Genomic DNA, 7161 nt, shown 5'->3' on the forward strand with positions numbered 1-7161 from the left:
ATCTGTGTACACATGCATCTGGCCAAAGCACTCACGGACTCGGTAAGTCTATTTCATGATGATTTTGAATGGGTTCAAACAATAGACTACGAGCATGTTCCATTTCATTGCAGGAAATGCCATGAACATGGCCACCTATTCAGGGATTGCCCGCTGAATCTTCAATCTAAAGCCCCTGTCACTAAGACTAGCAAAGATGCTGAGGGATTCACAAAAGTCACTAGTCGAAGAAAGCATGCCAAGAAATCTCCAGTCGCCCCAGATAATCTCAAGAAACCTAAAATACGAAACAGCTTCGAAATCCTGACCTCTCAAAATAACTTGGAGGATCACCTTTCTATCCCTTCTTCTTCAGATCCACCTCCTACTTCTTCCCCCCCTCTTCCAAAATCTTTAGCTCCACTCTCAGCCTTCGATCTCACCATCATCCCCGCCTCTACCTCCTCTGATAATAAAGATCAAGATACAGCCCTTCAAACATCCAACATGGAGATAGATGCAGCTCTAGCTCTCATTATCCATCAAAAGCCAAACAAGGAAGAATAGAACATACCAATACACATGGATGAGGAACCAAAGAGTATAGATCTGGGAGATCTGGACATTCTCAGCCTGGAAACAGCGTGTCGATAGAAAGAATTCAGTGCTATACCCCCCTGGAAAATCAAAAGTCTTGAAGTAGTTTTAGCCAGAGCACAGCATAACAAATGTCTTGGTATTCAGGCAGGCAGTCCTTGGGATGGAAAAAAAATACTAAAAGAATCGAAGAAATGCGGGCGTAAAATGGATCTACAGAGGACCATTATTATTGGAGAAATGTTGGTGGAATCTGGTAGATTCCCCAAGCTGACCAAGTTTTTCAAATCTCTTCCCGTTGTTCCTCATGAAGCTCATCTCATGGAACGTGAGAGGGCTTAACAGCCCTGCAAAACACAGAATGTTAAAAAACATGATCCAGCAAGATAAGCCTTCATTAGTCTATCTACAAGAAACAAAATGCAATAGCACTGCACTGGAAAAGATCCTAAATAAAGCCTGGTCTGGATGTCGTTCAGTCTCAGTGGATGCTTCAGGGGCTTCAGGAGGGCTAGCAATCATTTGGAACCCTCAAGTTTTCTCCCTTCATGATTTTCATGCCTCACACTACTTTATTCAGACAACTTTCCACCTAATCGGGACCAATATCCATGGTCATCTCTCTAATGTGTATTTCCCACAAGATTTACAAAATAAGTTGGATCTGCTGGACACTCTCACAGCTCTCAACTCTGTCAGGAGCTTTCCCCTTTGGATTTGCGGTGGTGACTTCAACATCATCACAACTTTGGAGGAAAAAACAGGAGGAATATCGAGGCTGGAAGGAGACAGCATCGGCTTCAAAGACTTCATCCACAGAAATCAGTTAATGGGCTTATAGACTTCTAATAGTATGTATACATGGACCAATAAAAGAAAGGGACCACAGCATATAGCCTCCAAGCTGGATCGATTCCTTATGTCGGATAATGCCATTCACCTGGGTGGGGACTTTCATGCCTCTATCATGCCTCAAGTGGGCTCTGATCACTGGCCCATAATTCTACAGTGGTCGCGTCCAGGCTCTAGGTGTAATAGACCTTTTTGCTTCGAATCATTTTGGTTTTCACATCCTAACTTCAAAGAAGTAGTTAATGATGCCTGGAAATCCTTCACTCCCCCTGAAGGAGCCAAGATGTTCCAGTTTCAACAAAAGTTAAAACACCTCAAACAAGCTCTCAAATCATGGAATCACACTCAGTTTGGTAACATTTTTGACCATCAAAAAGTGCTGGAGTAGCAAATAAATACATTGCAACAGTGTATTATCTCTGAGGGAAGAACCGAAGACTATGCACAACAGGAGAAGGCCCTCTTGACCAAGATTAAAGCACGAAGGCAACAAGAAGAGACCCTGTGGCATCAAAAATCCAGGGTCAGATGGCTTAAGGATGGGGAGAAAAATACCAAATTTTTTCATAGGTCTACTATTCAAAGGAGAATGCACAATAACATCACCTTCATTAATAATCGGCAAGGGGAGCGACTGGAGGTGCATGAAGAAGTGGAACAGGAATTCAAAGAGTACTTTCAGGACATTCTTCGGGAGCCTCTGGGCTGTAGAAATCAGGCCATTCGATCTATTACACAGCATATTCCAAAAATCATTACAGCAAACCACAACAATATGCTTCTCCAGCCTATCTCTATGCAGGAAGTGGAGGACGTTATGGCCCAACTTAAGGATGGCAAAGCGCCTAGCCCCGATGGCTTCACAGCCAATTTCTTTCATGATTTCTGGGAGCATATCAAAACAGAGGTCTGGGAGCTCGTGGAAGAATCGTGATCGATGCATTGGATCCTTCCTTCCCTTAACACGACCTTCATAGCGCTAGTACCTAAAGTGGAAGAATCCAATACACCTGATAAATATAGGCCCATTGTACTGTACAATGTAATCTACAAACTCATATCTAAAGTCCTGGCGAATAGGCTCAAACCTCTTCTCCCTCTCCTCATTTCGCTAGAGCAGAAAGGCTATGTAGAAGGGTGCCAGATTCTAGACAGTATCATTCTCACACATGAAGTGATCCATTCACTCAAGATTCTAAAAAAGCCAGGTATGATTCTCAAGTTAGATCTTTCTAAAGCTTTCGATAAACTCAGTTGGACCTATATTAATCAAATGTTATTAGCATTTGACTTCTATGCTACTAGGACACGTTGGCTTATGAATCTTATCTCCTCCCCTTGTTTCTCCATCATTCTTAATATTCTCCTTCCTCGCCCTTTAGTCCCTCCCGGGGTATTCGTCAAGGCGACCCTCTCTCCCCGTTCCTTTTTGTTCTCATGGCCGAAGGCCTTAGTTGCCTTCTTCATTCTACTATCTCTTCACACTCCTTAAAGGGCATTTCTCTTCATGGTCAACCCCCCATCTCTCACCAACAGTTTGTCGATGACAATATGCTTTTCGGCCATCTGTCAGTTCAAGAGGCCTTTGCCTTCAAGACCCTACTCAATATCTTCTCAGAAGCTTCTGGCACCACCATCAATGCTTCCAAATCCTAGCTCTTCTTCTTCCACACTGTCATTCTCACTCAGAGAAATATAGCCAGGATTTTGGGCTTCCCGATAGTTGTGCTTCCTTCGAAATATCTTGGAGCTCTCCTGTTTGACTCAGATATCAAACATGCTTCCTGGAGATCCCTCCTTGACAATTTAGAAACCAGGCTCTCTTCTTGTACCTACCGCTCGCTCAACATTGCTAGCAAGCTTATCCTAATCAAATCCATTCTCCAAGCCATGCCTCTGTACTTATTTTCTATATTGGCAGCCCCTAAATGGGTTCTTAAAAAAGTTCGCAATCTTCAAAGAAGCTTTCTTTGGGGTTCCTCAGGCCTCAACAAAAAATGGGCTCTTGTCAAATGGATTTAGGTTTGTCTTCCAAAGTTAGCTGGTGGGCTTGGTCTAGGGATCCCCTCCACAACAATAACACCATGGGCGCCCACATCTGGTGGAACTGGATCTCCAAACCGCACACTCCTTGGGCACGTCTCTGGCAGGCCAAATATGCTCTAGGAAGTCCACTGGAGGATCTCATCTGCATCAGCACGACCACCCCTGGCTCATTGATTTGGAATGTGGCCAAGCAACATAGTGCCTTTATTCAAGTGCACATCTTCTGGGAAATCCATTCGGGTACCACAACAAGATTTTGGGAGGACTCTTGGCAACAAGTTCCCAAACTCGCCTCTCTCTTCCACAAACCCAAGTGGCAAGCTACTATGTAGCACAATGATCAAATCCATGTCCATCAGTTTTGGCAGCAGCAATCCCCTCAAGGTTTTCAACTTTGGAGATCAGCTGGCACCTAGCAGGCTAACTAGCAGGAGGAAACTTATGAAGAGATCGATCAAGAGCTCAAACTCAGGAAAATTAAACTCTCTGATGAGAAGGACAAAGTGCGATGGGGATATACACCCAAAGGTATGTTCACTACCAAGGAAGCATACCAACTTCTCTATCAACCCACGCAAATAATAAAGGATCATCTATGGGATTAGGTTTGGCAACCAAGCATCTGGCCTAAGGTCTCTACTTTCCTTTGGCTACTAAGCAAACAACGGATCCTCACTTGGGACAATCTACAAAAGCGAGGATTTACTAGGACTTCCAGATGTCCCAATTGAAATCTTCACACAGAGACCATCTTGCATCTCTTGGACACCTTCCCATTAGTAGCACAACTTTGGGAGAGAACTGCACAGTGCAACAAAAGAACGGGCAAATGTGTGGGAGATATTTTAAACACCATCAGAAACTGGCCTCGGCATCCTTTCCAAAGTCTACTACTCAATTCCCTCTGTAACCTCTTACCGAGCTTTGTCTATTGGATCATCTAGAAGGAGAGACATAACAGGATCTTTAAAAATCATAGTACGCCCCTTGACACCCTGTGGCTACTTCTCAAACAAAACCTTCAAGAAACTCTAGCTCTAAGACACTGGAAAGACTCAGATTTGCCAGCTTCACCCCAGGAATGCCTCATTCTGAAAAGTTGGAACCTGGACCTCACATTTTTAGCTCAAGTCAAGCCCAGCTCTTCCATCCATACTGATTCTCCCCAATTCTGGTCTCCTCCTACCACCCACTCTTACAAACTGAACTTCGACGAGTTGCTAAGGGAAATCCTGGGCTAGCTGGTTATGGTGGTATTTTCAGAGATGTTATAGGCTCTACTCTGCACATATATCATGGTTCGCTTGGAAGAGACACCAACGGCTGCCGAACCTGAAGGCATATGGAAGGGCATTTGTATAGCAGAAATAGAAAATTTTTTCCCTCTAGAGGTAGAAGGGGATCCTCAAATCTTAATAGAGGCAGCTAGGATTCACTCAGGCACCTTAGCAGCAAAGATCGCTTCAAGTTGGCGGCTTCTAAGCAGATTGGAACAAATTGAAGAACGGCTCAGGGCATCTGGCAGCATTACCTTCAAGCACATTCGGCATACAGCTAACAAGGTAGCAGACAGACTGGCTAATCAAGGCGTCGATCAGCAGCTCCCCTTCTTCTCTAATCCACTAAGCAGTTCTAATGATGCACAACTCAAACAAGACTGCACTCTTCTAGTGCAACAAGATCTATCTCTCTCGGATGCGAGTGTGTAACATTGTGTTCTGTACGTGGGCGGCTTGGTGGGTTGGTGTGTGGCTTGTTACCACCACCATCCGGCCTCGTGTGATGCTAGTCTTTAAGTCTTCTGCTAACATCTTCAATGTTGCGTTAATGCAGCTCGTCCCTCCACACCAGCCTACAATTTCATTTGTCATGGCGCCCCTCCAAGAATTCATTCATGCTCCTCCCCTGCGCTCGTGTTGTTCCCTTGCTGCCGCAGAGCCTCGCTCTCGGACCAGCCCAGGGAAACGTTGTGCTCTGGAATGCTGTGTTGATTTATCGTCGGGATTTCATGTTTCACAAAGCCCATTCTGCAAATTTAGTTGTCGCTCATCCTCAGTCTTTCCCAGTGCTCCTCTGCGAGCTGAAGCTAGGCCCCTTTCAGTCCCCCCTGCCTTCATAGTACTGTTGCCTGTTCAGCACCTCCTGCTCTTTTCATTATGCCTAGATTGTGCCAGAGAATGCGCTGCAGGAGGGGAAGTTCCCATGGGCGAGTTATCCGCCAGCCCTCCTCCTCTACTTCGGACTCCTCGTCTTATTCCTCAGCCTTCTGCTTTGACCGCTATCCCATTACCAAGAGTGGTCGTGGACGAGGTCGAGGACAGCATAATTCAGCAACGCGCTCTCATAATTTTCAATCTCACACTGCTTGTTTTTAGTTCCCCTATACACTCAGTAATTTCTCCTTCATAGCTTCAGTCACCATTAAGCTTCGAGAGGATACTTCTGGTCTGGTTTCTGTGACACCAAGGGTGACTCTGGAGACGAGGGTGGAAGATAAGCATGGCACTTCTCAGATTGAAAACAAGTAGAGTAAGGATCCTGGTGGCACTGCAACCCAGGACATGAACATTCAAGCTGGTCTGAGCATCCCTACTGGTGGCGGTTCTTCAGGCAAAGAGGGCCATCCCTCTGAGGATGAAGATCCCTACAAATATGGGTGTCGCATCGTTGAAGAGTCACCTTCCACCTCTCATGAAGCTTAATCAGGTCTGCGTTCAATGGTTTTTGATTCTCTGTTGCTCGAAGGTGCTCAATTCCCTCCTATTTTATAGTCATTATATGCTCTACAGTTCTCATGCTCAGACCTTTTTTCTAAAGTTAAATTGTCGGTTTCCCCTGCGTGGGCGACATTCTTCTGACTGTGTCTTTGGGTCTCAGTTACAGTTACAGTTGTTTAATGGGTCAGATTTCAGTTTTGAATTGGGCAGCGCTTCCCTGTTTATTTGTATGGGCCCAATCAACCTGTTTTGGTCTTTGAATTACCTCTGGTCAGTCTTTAGTTTCGATATTGGCGTATTCTGTTTCTATGAACTAGTCATGGTCATGGTCCTAGAAGCTCTTCTAGTCAGTCTTCAGCAAGTCTTTTTGGTCAGTGTTTAGCTATGTAATGTGAGAATGCCACATCTCTAAGCTAGACTTCTCAAGGCCACTGCCTCTTTGTAAAAATATTTTTGTATCAATATAGGAGTAGACAAATTCAAAAAAACAAAAAAAAAACAAAAAACAGATTATTTATATATATTACTGTATAAATATTATAATAATTATATAAACTCCTAATATATATTAATTAATAATAAGAATAGCTCATAATAATATTAGATTATTTTTATATTATCTAAATAACCTAATAATATAAAATTATAAAAAAATAATAATAATTATAATAATAATAATAATTATTGATTATAATATTATAATAATATTATATTATTATTATATTATTATTATATTATTATAATAATATACCAATATAATTATTATTATAATAATAGTATAATCAATATTATTATAATAAGAACAATAAAGACCAATTATTTATTATTTATGATAATTAATAACTATACAAATAATAGCAACTATATTCTTATATCTTATATATTTATGATTATTATATTAATATTATTATAATAATATAAACTCATAATAATATTAGTATTTTTAATTGTTATTATTATTATTCTTAGG

This window comes from Pinus tabuliformis, chromosome 8 (genome assembly GCF_031772625.1).
Source record: "Pinus tabuliformis cultivar Carrire ecotype Pingquan chromosome 8, CPIR1, whole genome shotgun sequence".
NCBI lineage: Eukaryota > Viridiplantae > Streptophyta > Pinopsida > Pinales > Pinaceae > Pinus > Pinus tabuliformis.